Source organism: Gopherus flavomarginatus, unplaced genomic scaffold, assembly GCF_025201925.1.
Source record: "Gopherus flavomarginatus isolate rGopFla2 unplaced genomic scaffold, rGopFla2.mat.asm mat_scaffold_844_arrow_ctg1, whole genome shotgun sequence".
NCBI lineage: Eukaryota > Metazoa > Chordata > Testudines > Testudinidae > Gopherus > Gopherus flavomarginatus.
In genome coordinates this window covers 61,815-70,194 of record NW_026115166.1, presented here as the reverse complement: position 1 = coordinate 70,194, position 8,380 = coordinate 61,815, and the positions used below count along the sequence as shown (strand labels likewise).

At 55.0% G+C, this 8,380-nt stretch overlaps 1 long non-coding RNA gene across 1 annotated transcript; it reads right to left on the bottom strand.

The window, feature by feature from the left end:
• Window positions 1-2,037: 2,037 nt before the first annotated feature.
• LOC127042657 (uncharacterized) lies at window positions 2,038-7,156 on the bottom strand. Its single transcript, XR_007772002.1, has 3 exons — window positions 7,050-7,156; window positions 2,788-2,871; window positions 2,038-2,094 (listed from the first exon to the last, which is right to left on the bottom strand). It is a non-coding gene; the product is annotated as an uncharacterized LOC127042657 (long non-coding RNA).
• Window positions 7,157-8,380: the final 1,224 nt, after the last annotated feature.

Here is an 8,380-nt window from a genome sequence, read left to right as displayed (position 1 = left end):
CCACCTCTTATGCATTTACTGCTCCTCAACCTCCAAGCAGAGCCCGCCACCCTGATAATCTCTTACCTGAGCCAGCTCCATTGCAGCCATTCCTTGCCCCTGGAGGACGAGATGATCTGCAGCGAAACATGGATGTTATTCTCTGGCCTGCCGGGTTGAAAAAGGGCAAGGTGTGAGAATTCAGACTAGGCTTTTGTCCATTCCACAAGCCGATTCCCCCCAGCTTTTCCCCTGCTAATGCACATTCTAGGTTCTAGCACACTGTGAAGCACAGAGTGACCTTATTCCAGTACAGGCCTAGCCCCCTCCCACCAGGGTGTAACCCTCTGACACATGGGGAAACCCTCCCAGTAACAGTCTCTCTCTTACACGTATCAAGTTTGCGGACAACACCAAGCTGGGAGGGGTTGTAAGTGCTTTGGAGGATTGGATTAAAATTCAAAATGATCTGGACAAACGGGAGAAATGATCTGAAGTAAATAGGATCAAATTCAGTAGAGACAAGTGCAAAGTACTCCACGTTGGAAGGAACAATCGGAGGCCAGAGAAGAGCAGAAACAAAGAGTCACTTTGGGGGATTCTCCCTGTCATTGTCCCCAAGGCAGCTGTCTCAGGTTTACAAAGGTGTTTCATGTTCCAGCCTTTGTACAGTCTCTCCTGGGAGTGCCCCTTTCATGGACTGGGCCTAGTTTTAGTTTTTGGTAGTTAACAAGCTTGGTTTATTGTTCATCTAACCAGTATGTGTGGATTGAAGTGTGTTGGAAACTCTGTTTGGGATAACAAGCTGGTGCATGTCATTTTCCCGCTGATGAAATGACAGACTTCATATGAGCTTGGGTCGTTCAGTAGCGTGCTGGACAGTGCAAGATGCACATTTCTGGGGGAAAGTTGGGCACTTGAGAATTTGCTGGTTTTCTCCTGAGGTGTAATTCATGAGTGGCTGTCTAGCAGCACTCAATACTGTGTAGCTGGAGTGAGTTACATGCTGGAGACTGTGTGATAATTGGCCAAGAGGGGCTGTTCTCGCGGGAAAACAGTGGAAAAGGCACCCCATGCTGGAGGACTGAGGTACAGCTATTTAACAGTCCAGATTGTACTCTGGGTAACATCACAGACACTCATTATGACAGAGCCTCTTACAACACAGAGAAAGTAAATCCATGTCCCAGAAATCGAAGACTCCAGACAGAGGGCAAGTGTCCCTGGCACTGCTTCTGCTGACAGAGAGGTTCAGAGACAGTGCGAGAATCCTGGGGAAGCTGGGAACAGGAAGCATGGGCTGGCGGGGTTCGGTGGAGAAAGGGAACAGGAAGGGCAGGGATATTACTGAATCCAGGATCTTAGCAGTACTAGATGACAGGATAGCACATAGTGCAGCCCACTGGAAAACACAATCCCAGATATACATACAAAATGATGGGGTCTAAATTAGTTGTTTCCACTCAAGAGTGTGATCTTGGAGTCACTGTGGATAGTTCTCTGAAAACATCCACTCAATGTGCAGCAGCAGTGAAAAAAAGTGAACAATGTAGGAAATAATTAAGAAAGTGATAGATATGACAGAATATCTCATAGATCATATTTGTAAAAACAGCAAATAAATCCATGATACACCCACATCTTGAATACTGCATGCACATGTCACCCCAGTCTCAAAATAGAAATATTGGAATTGGAAAAGGTTCGGAAAAGGGCAAGAAAAATGATTAGGGGTATGGGACAGTTATGCCAGACCTAACCCCCAGTTTCACTTGAGCAAACAGGAGATATTTGACACTGTGCAATACGGCTCCTGTGCTCTGTTCCCAAAGTGTTCTGCAGCAGAGGAGGGTCTCTGGTATTATGTGTGTCACTGGTCTATTGGGGTGATGCTGAAACAGGACAGGGTACAGATGGCATTGTGGGGGTGGCGTGAACCTTCACTCTTCATTTCCCCTTCCAAGAACAGAAGGGACAGGAACCCTTACCCAGCGAGGTCACAGTCTCATAGTTCTCCTGCATGACATCCCAGTAGAGGGCTCTCTGAGTGGGGTCCTGCAGAGCCCACTCTTCCCTGGTGAAATACATAGCCATCTCCTTGAAGGTCACCAGCCCCTGAAAGAGTAAGAGTCCAACACTAAGGACTTGCTGCCCCACTCACAGCCCCACTATTTGTGGCAGAGAAGAGTGAATCAAATGGAAGCTCTGGGTGGATCATAGTCAGGAGAGTCCCACCTCGACCTGACTCAGAGTATCCAGCAATTGCCAGGGTGAGGGGATGAAGAGAGAGCCCCTTATCTCTCCCAGCATATCCATCACCCCCCTACTAGCCACTGACTGATACAGGAGATGGAGCCCCTAGCAGGGTCCAGGGAGAGCTCGCTGGTAGGATGCCCAACACCCTCCTCATTGTGAGGAGTGGGATATGAAGGGAGAGGCAGCTCCAATAAGCCTGACTCATGGGTGTCCCCTTTATATCTCACAGCAGCTGATGGTTAGTGAGGTCAGGCTCCAGCACTAGGAGTCTGGTCAGTTTGACTAGCTCCATGTAGGTGGGTTATTTTCTCTCTTCACAAATTAGGGCATTTCCACCTCCAAACCTCCTGGGTCTGTTCCTAGAATCTAGGCCACTTAGTAAATAACTCCCAGCAGGTCTGCCACACCCTGGCCTCCTCCTTTCCCCACGCTGTGAATTTCCTGCCCCGCTCCAACCTCCAAACCAGACTCTGCAAACCTTCCCACCTCTGGTGTATTTGCTCTCCCTTTCCTCCAGCAGGAACCCACCAGCAACCCCCCGATAATCTCTACCTGGACTGACTCCACTGCAGCCATTTCTCTTCCCTGTCCCACGCCAGGCTGGGATGAGCTGGAGCAAAACATTCTGCAGCCTGTCTGGGGGAGAAGGGCAGTTGTGGGCAGTTTCAGAACCGGTTTTAGTTAATTTCACATCACAATTCCCCCAGGCCCTTTCCCTGCAGACAGACACCCTAGATTCTGTCATGCTGGGAAATGCTCAATCTGTTTATTACAATTTAGACCTGGCCCCTCCTGCCAGGCTAAGTCCACAGACACATTTTTAACCTCCCTTCTCTCTCCCCTCACCCCTTCTCTGAACACAAGGCTAGAAAAGAGCAGAACCAAAGGAGTCACTGTGGGGGATTCCCTCAGACACTGACCCCACGGCAGCCACACCCCAGCAGGGGGAATATGGAGTCAGGAACTGGCTTTTGCTCTGTCTGATCCTTGTTTTGTTCACTGGAAAGTGGTTCTGCCCCAGGATGCAGCAATACATGTGTCTGGGTGGACTAGAGAGCTGGAAATCTCTCCCCCACATTCATTTCTCCCACTGCCCCTTTCAGCCTCTCCTTCCCCTGTCCTCTCTCCCTGCCCCTCTGGCTGGGACAGTCCCATTCCTGGGGCTTTGCTCTCCCATGGCTGGATTTCCTCCTGGCAACCGCTAATGGGAGGAGAAATGAGGTGGTGTTGTTTGTGCAGAGTCACTTTCTTGCCAGACCCTAGGACATTCCCTGAGGTCTTTCAGTTACCTGGAGACTCTGGCTCAGAATTTAGTAGTAACAGGGCCCAGGACTGCCCTACGGGGCTAGGACCAGCTGCAGAAAGTCATCCCCTGGGCCGGGCAGAGAAGAAGCTTTAATTAAGGTCACTTCCCAGCACAGAGCCCCACTGGGGGACCAGCAGCTGCCAAGCCTGGTCTCCCAGATCACAATGGAGGCTGCAGCATCTGACCCAGGAAGCTGAACCCCAATATCCTGAGCAGAGAGGGACAGAGTGTATGAGCAGCTTCCCTCCTTTAGCTCTCTGGGGAGAGCAGCTAATGGGAGCCCCTCCTCACAGGGAGAATGGCTGATCTCATTTGACCCACTGTTCATCTGGAATCACTCCTTGTCTTTCCATACAGTGACTCTGGATTAACAACGGTCTCAATGACACCAGATTTCAGAAAGAATGAGTTCAGAACGCTGTGGAAAAGACCATCGTGTGGCAGTGCTGACTCCCTTCCCACCTCCCTCACCCCGCAGATCTAGGACAAGGACTGGGGGCAAAAATTTTCCAAACGGAACCGAAAGTTCCTGCAGTTTTCAAAAGAGGAGAAAAGTAAATTCTGTGAATTCACACTAACAGTGTTTGCTAAGTGGACAGAAAGTTATCACAGTGACAGGGCACGTGACTGGGGAATGGACTTGGTGACCTGGTGACTAGGAGCCAGGACTCTGGTACAAGTTGACCAGAGAGAAGGATCATGGCTAGCAGCAGCCCCCAGACACCCCCTAGCACCCAGAGCCCAGACCCCCCAGCCAGGGGCCCCAGACACCCCCCAGCCAGGATCCCATCAGATATTCCCTGGGACGCAGCCCCCAGAGTCCCTGGCCAGGGACCCCAGATACCCCTCAAAGCCCCACCGGCCAGAGAACTCCCACCACACCATGATTGCCAGGTTGGGAATCCCAAAGGGTTCCCCCCACCAAGAGCCCCCAGCAGCCAGGGACCCCCTCAAGGGACCCCACCCCCACTGGGACCCCCTCCTCTGCCCAGTGTGACCCCCTGATGCTTTACAGTGCGACCCATCACTCTGCTTCCCTGGCATGCCCTCACCTAGTGCCAGGGATCCCCTCCCCCAGCTCTGTGCACTGGGCATGGCAACAAAACCAGGAACCAGCGGGGGAAGCACAGACAGAGCCCCTGGCACAGAACCAGGCTCCCTCTAACCCTCTGTCCCGCCTCCCCAAGAGACACCCACCCCCACTGTTCTGCAGCCACCAGGCCCCCAGCGATACCCACCTCCAGGACCCATAGCCTCAGGGATGGGCACATCAGAACCACCACCCCCGAAAACCCCAAACCTCCACAACCCATCAACCTGACTAGGGTACCCCCTGCCCAGCCACCCAGAGGCCTCCCCCTACCACAATGCCCCTTCAGCTGCAATCTCCCCACACAGACACCTTCCCTGCCCCTGCAAGTGTTACCTCACAGAGTGTGAGAAGTGGCTAGAAAGTTAACACCACCTCCTGCTGGCCAGTCACACAGGCAGAGGGAGCCTGGGGAGTGCTTCTTTAACAGGAGAATGGAAGGCCTGGAGGGCAAGAAAGATCCACGGGCTGTCACTAGCAAATAATGGCCACCATGGATCCACCCCAGAGGCGGCTGCATCTTAGCACATTGGGAAACAACCCATCATATTCATTTAGAAATAAAACAACTAGAGAGAAGTGGGGCAAATGTTTGGGGTATTTTATATCAATCTTTGAGACACACAGAGAGAACCCTGTCACAAACGACATTTGATAACATGAGAGAAAACCACCAAGATCGGAGGGGATTTGATGTTACTATTAAATAACTAGTGGAAAAGGGGGACTGTTGGACTGGATTTTATATGACTGTCCAATACATAAACAGAATGTGATGGTCCCGAGGCAACCATTCACGTGAGCAGCTCAGAGCCCTTTGAGGAGCTGATTTAAGGGCGGGGGGAGCTGGAAGGCTCCCTGGACAATGGAAGGGGGCCGCAGGGGAATTGGGAAATGGGGTCTGGGCAGTCTCCATGGGGGATGTGCTCCTCCCTTCCCTTCCCTGCCCTGGCAGAGAACGGGAACCTCATCCCATCCCACTCCAGTGGGAGCCATGTTCTGGGGAATGACCCAGGGCAACAATTTCCCACCCAAACAAGGACAAATCACTGCAGATAAAATGGGTGGGAAAATCCACCCCCCATCGGAGAGATTTTAAATTGACATTTGAGAAGTATGGAGAGAAAAGGGAAAATCAGAGGCAATTAGAGAGCTGATCATTGGCGGGGGGGGAGAGGAGAATCTCCCTGGATTTTATAGCCACGTGTGATAATGAGAGAGAAAAGGGGAAATCTTGAGAGAATGTGTGTGTGGGAGGAAGTGGCAAAAACAGGGACAGGATCCAGTTAACTCACCTCCCTCCCACCCCGGGAATGTCCTGGCTGCACAGAGACAGATCTACCCCCCCCACCCCAGTGACCTCCCCCCCCTGCAACTCCGGCTTCTCCTCCCCCCTCGACACCTCCGCCCTCACACCAAAGGGGGGGGCTCTGCCAGCGTCTCCCCCTGAGCTCAACTCCTGCTCCTCCCCCCAGCCCGGATTGTGCCCTTTAGCCCCCCACGAACCCTGCCTCCAGCTCATAGACTCATAGACTCATAGGTCAGAAGGGACCAATCTGATCATCTAGTCTGACCTCCTGCACAAGGCAGGCCACAGAACCCCACCCATCCAATTTTATAACAACCCCTATCCCAGGACCGAGTTATTGAAATCCTCAAAAATGGTTTGAAGACCTCAAGCTGCAGAGACACCACCAGCAAGCGACCCGTGCCCCACGCTGCAGGGGAAGGCGAAAAACCTCCAGGGCACCTGCCAATCCGCCCTGGAGGAAAATTCCTTCCCGACCCCAAATATGGCGATAAGCTAAACCCTGAGCATGTGGGCAAGAGTCACCAGCTAGCACCCAAGAAGGAATTCTCCGCAGCAACTCAGTACCCATCGCATGCAACATCGATGCCTGACCCCCCCCGCCCATCAATTTCCTGCTCTGCGCCCGCCCCTCCCACGATCCCTGTTACTCCCCCGCCCCGCTCCAGCCCCGCCCCCAGCGCCCGGCGGAACGTTACGTCTGGTCCGGGCAGAGGGAAGGGCAGCGGCTTCAGCGGCTGTTACTGGGCATGCGCAGTGCCCTGGAGTAGCACATAGCTATGGGGAGGGATTTAATACACCGCCCCACCCCCGCCTGGCCCGGGGTCCGCCCCTCCCCCCCACACGACGGCCGGGCCCCGGCCCCCCCATCCCAGCGGGGCGGGCGGGCGGATCCTCCTGCAGCTCCACTGGTGCCGAGGCGCCTTCAAGGCTTCTCCCAGGCTCCCTGGGGCAGAGTCACTTTCCTGCCCCCCAGCGCCTCTCATTCCCCGGGGGCTCCGGGTCACAATGTCCCACCGACCTTCCCGCGCCTGCAGCTCCGGATTCTCCCCTCCCGCCCCCGCCAGCCACACCAAGGGGAACCCCCGGGCCCCAGTCTCTGTCCCCACCTGGATCCCAGCGGGGCCGGGGGCAGATCCTGGCTGCAGCTGAGAACAGCGGCTCCGCTCTGGCTCGGGCAGCTCCAGCGCTGCTGGCAGCACGTGGAGAACCAGGAAGCAGCTGTTCAGCCCGGGCCCCGCGTCACAATGTGCCAGAGCCCCGCCCCCAGGAGCTGCCCTGCCCATGGGCTGTGCCAGAGCCCCGCCCCCAGGAGCTGCCCTGCCCATGGGCTGTGCCAGAGCAACGCCCCCAGCAGCTGCCCCACCCCCGGGCTGTGCCAGAGCAACGCCCCCAGGAGCTGCCCCGCCCCTGGGCTGTGCCAGAGCCCCGCCCCCAGGAGCTGCTCCGCCCCCGCTCTGTGCTGGAGCCTCGGCCCCAGGAGCTGCCCCGCCCCTGCTCTGTGCTGGAGCCCCGCCCAGAGGAGCTGCCCTGCCCCCGAGCTGAGCCAGAGCCCCGCCCCCAGGAGCTGCCCCTCCTGGGATGTGTCAGAGCCCCGCCCCCTGGAATTTCCCCATGTTGGGTCTCTGAGCTTTGTTCTCCTGCCGCCTTCTTCCCAGCACCCCCTGCTCCCTTCCTGTTTCTGCAAACACCCCCCCTCCCCCGGGGCCGGCTGCAGTGCTCGCTGAGGCTGACTCCAGTGGCTGAAGTTGCCTCCATCTCTGCTTCACCTGGAGGGGGAGAGACAAAGAGAGGAGATGGTCCCAGGGTGTGAAACCAGAATCAGGGGGCAAGGAAAGAAGGACTGTTTGGAAAGGTGGGTTTTTTGTGGGGGGGGGGGTGAGCCAGAGGGATTCAGAAGAAGTTGGGCAGCAGAGGCTCAGGGAAATTGAGGGGAACCTCTTGGGTGTCTCAGTGTTGCCCAGGGTTTGTACAGCACCTTGCATAATATGGGGTCTGATCTCAGTCATGGTCTGTGCAGCACCTGGGAGCCCTGATGTCTGTTTCCTGATCACAGGCTCTGGGAATGGAGAGAGGGAAACCTCAGCACCTGAAGGTTAATGCAGCCCTGTGTGCAACCCCTGCTAGGGTGATCCGACAGCAAATGTGAAAAATTGGGATGGGGGTGGGGTTAATAGGCACCTATATAAGAAAAAGACCCAAAAATCGGGACATCTAGTCATGCTAGTCCCTGCTGTTCTCATAAGGGGTCGGCTTAGAGAGGGTTTGGCTTCACTTGCAGCTGTCCAACGCTGGGAGTTAAAGCTGTCTTCCTACAGCTGTTTAGGGAAAGCGCTGCAGTGTGGACACACTGACAGCTACCAGCACTCTGTCATGGCCACATCTGCAGCGCTGTTGGGAGTGGTGCATTATGGGCAGCTATCCCAGCATTCAAGTGGCT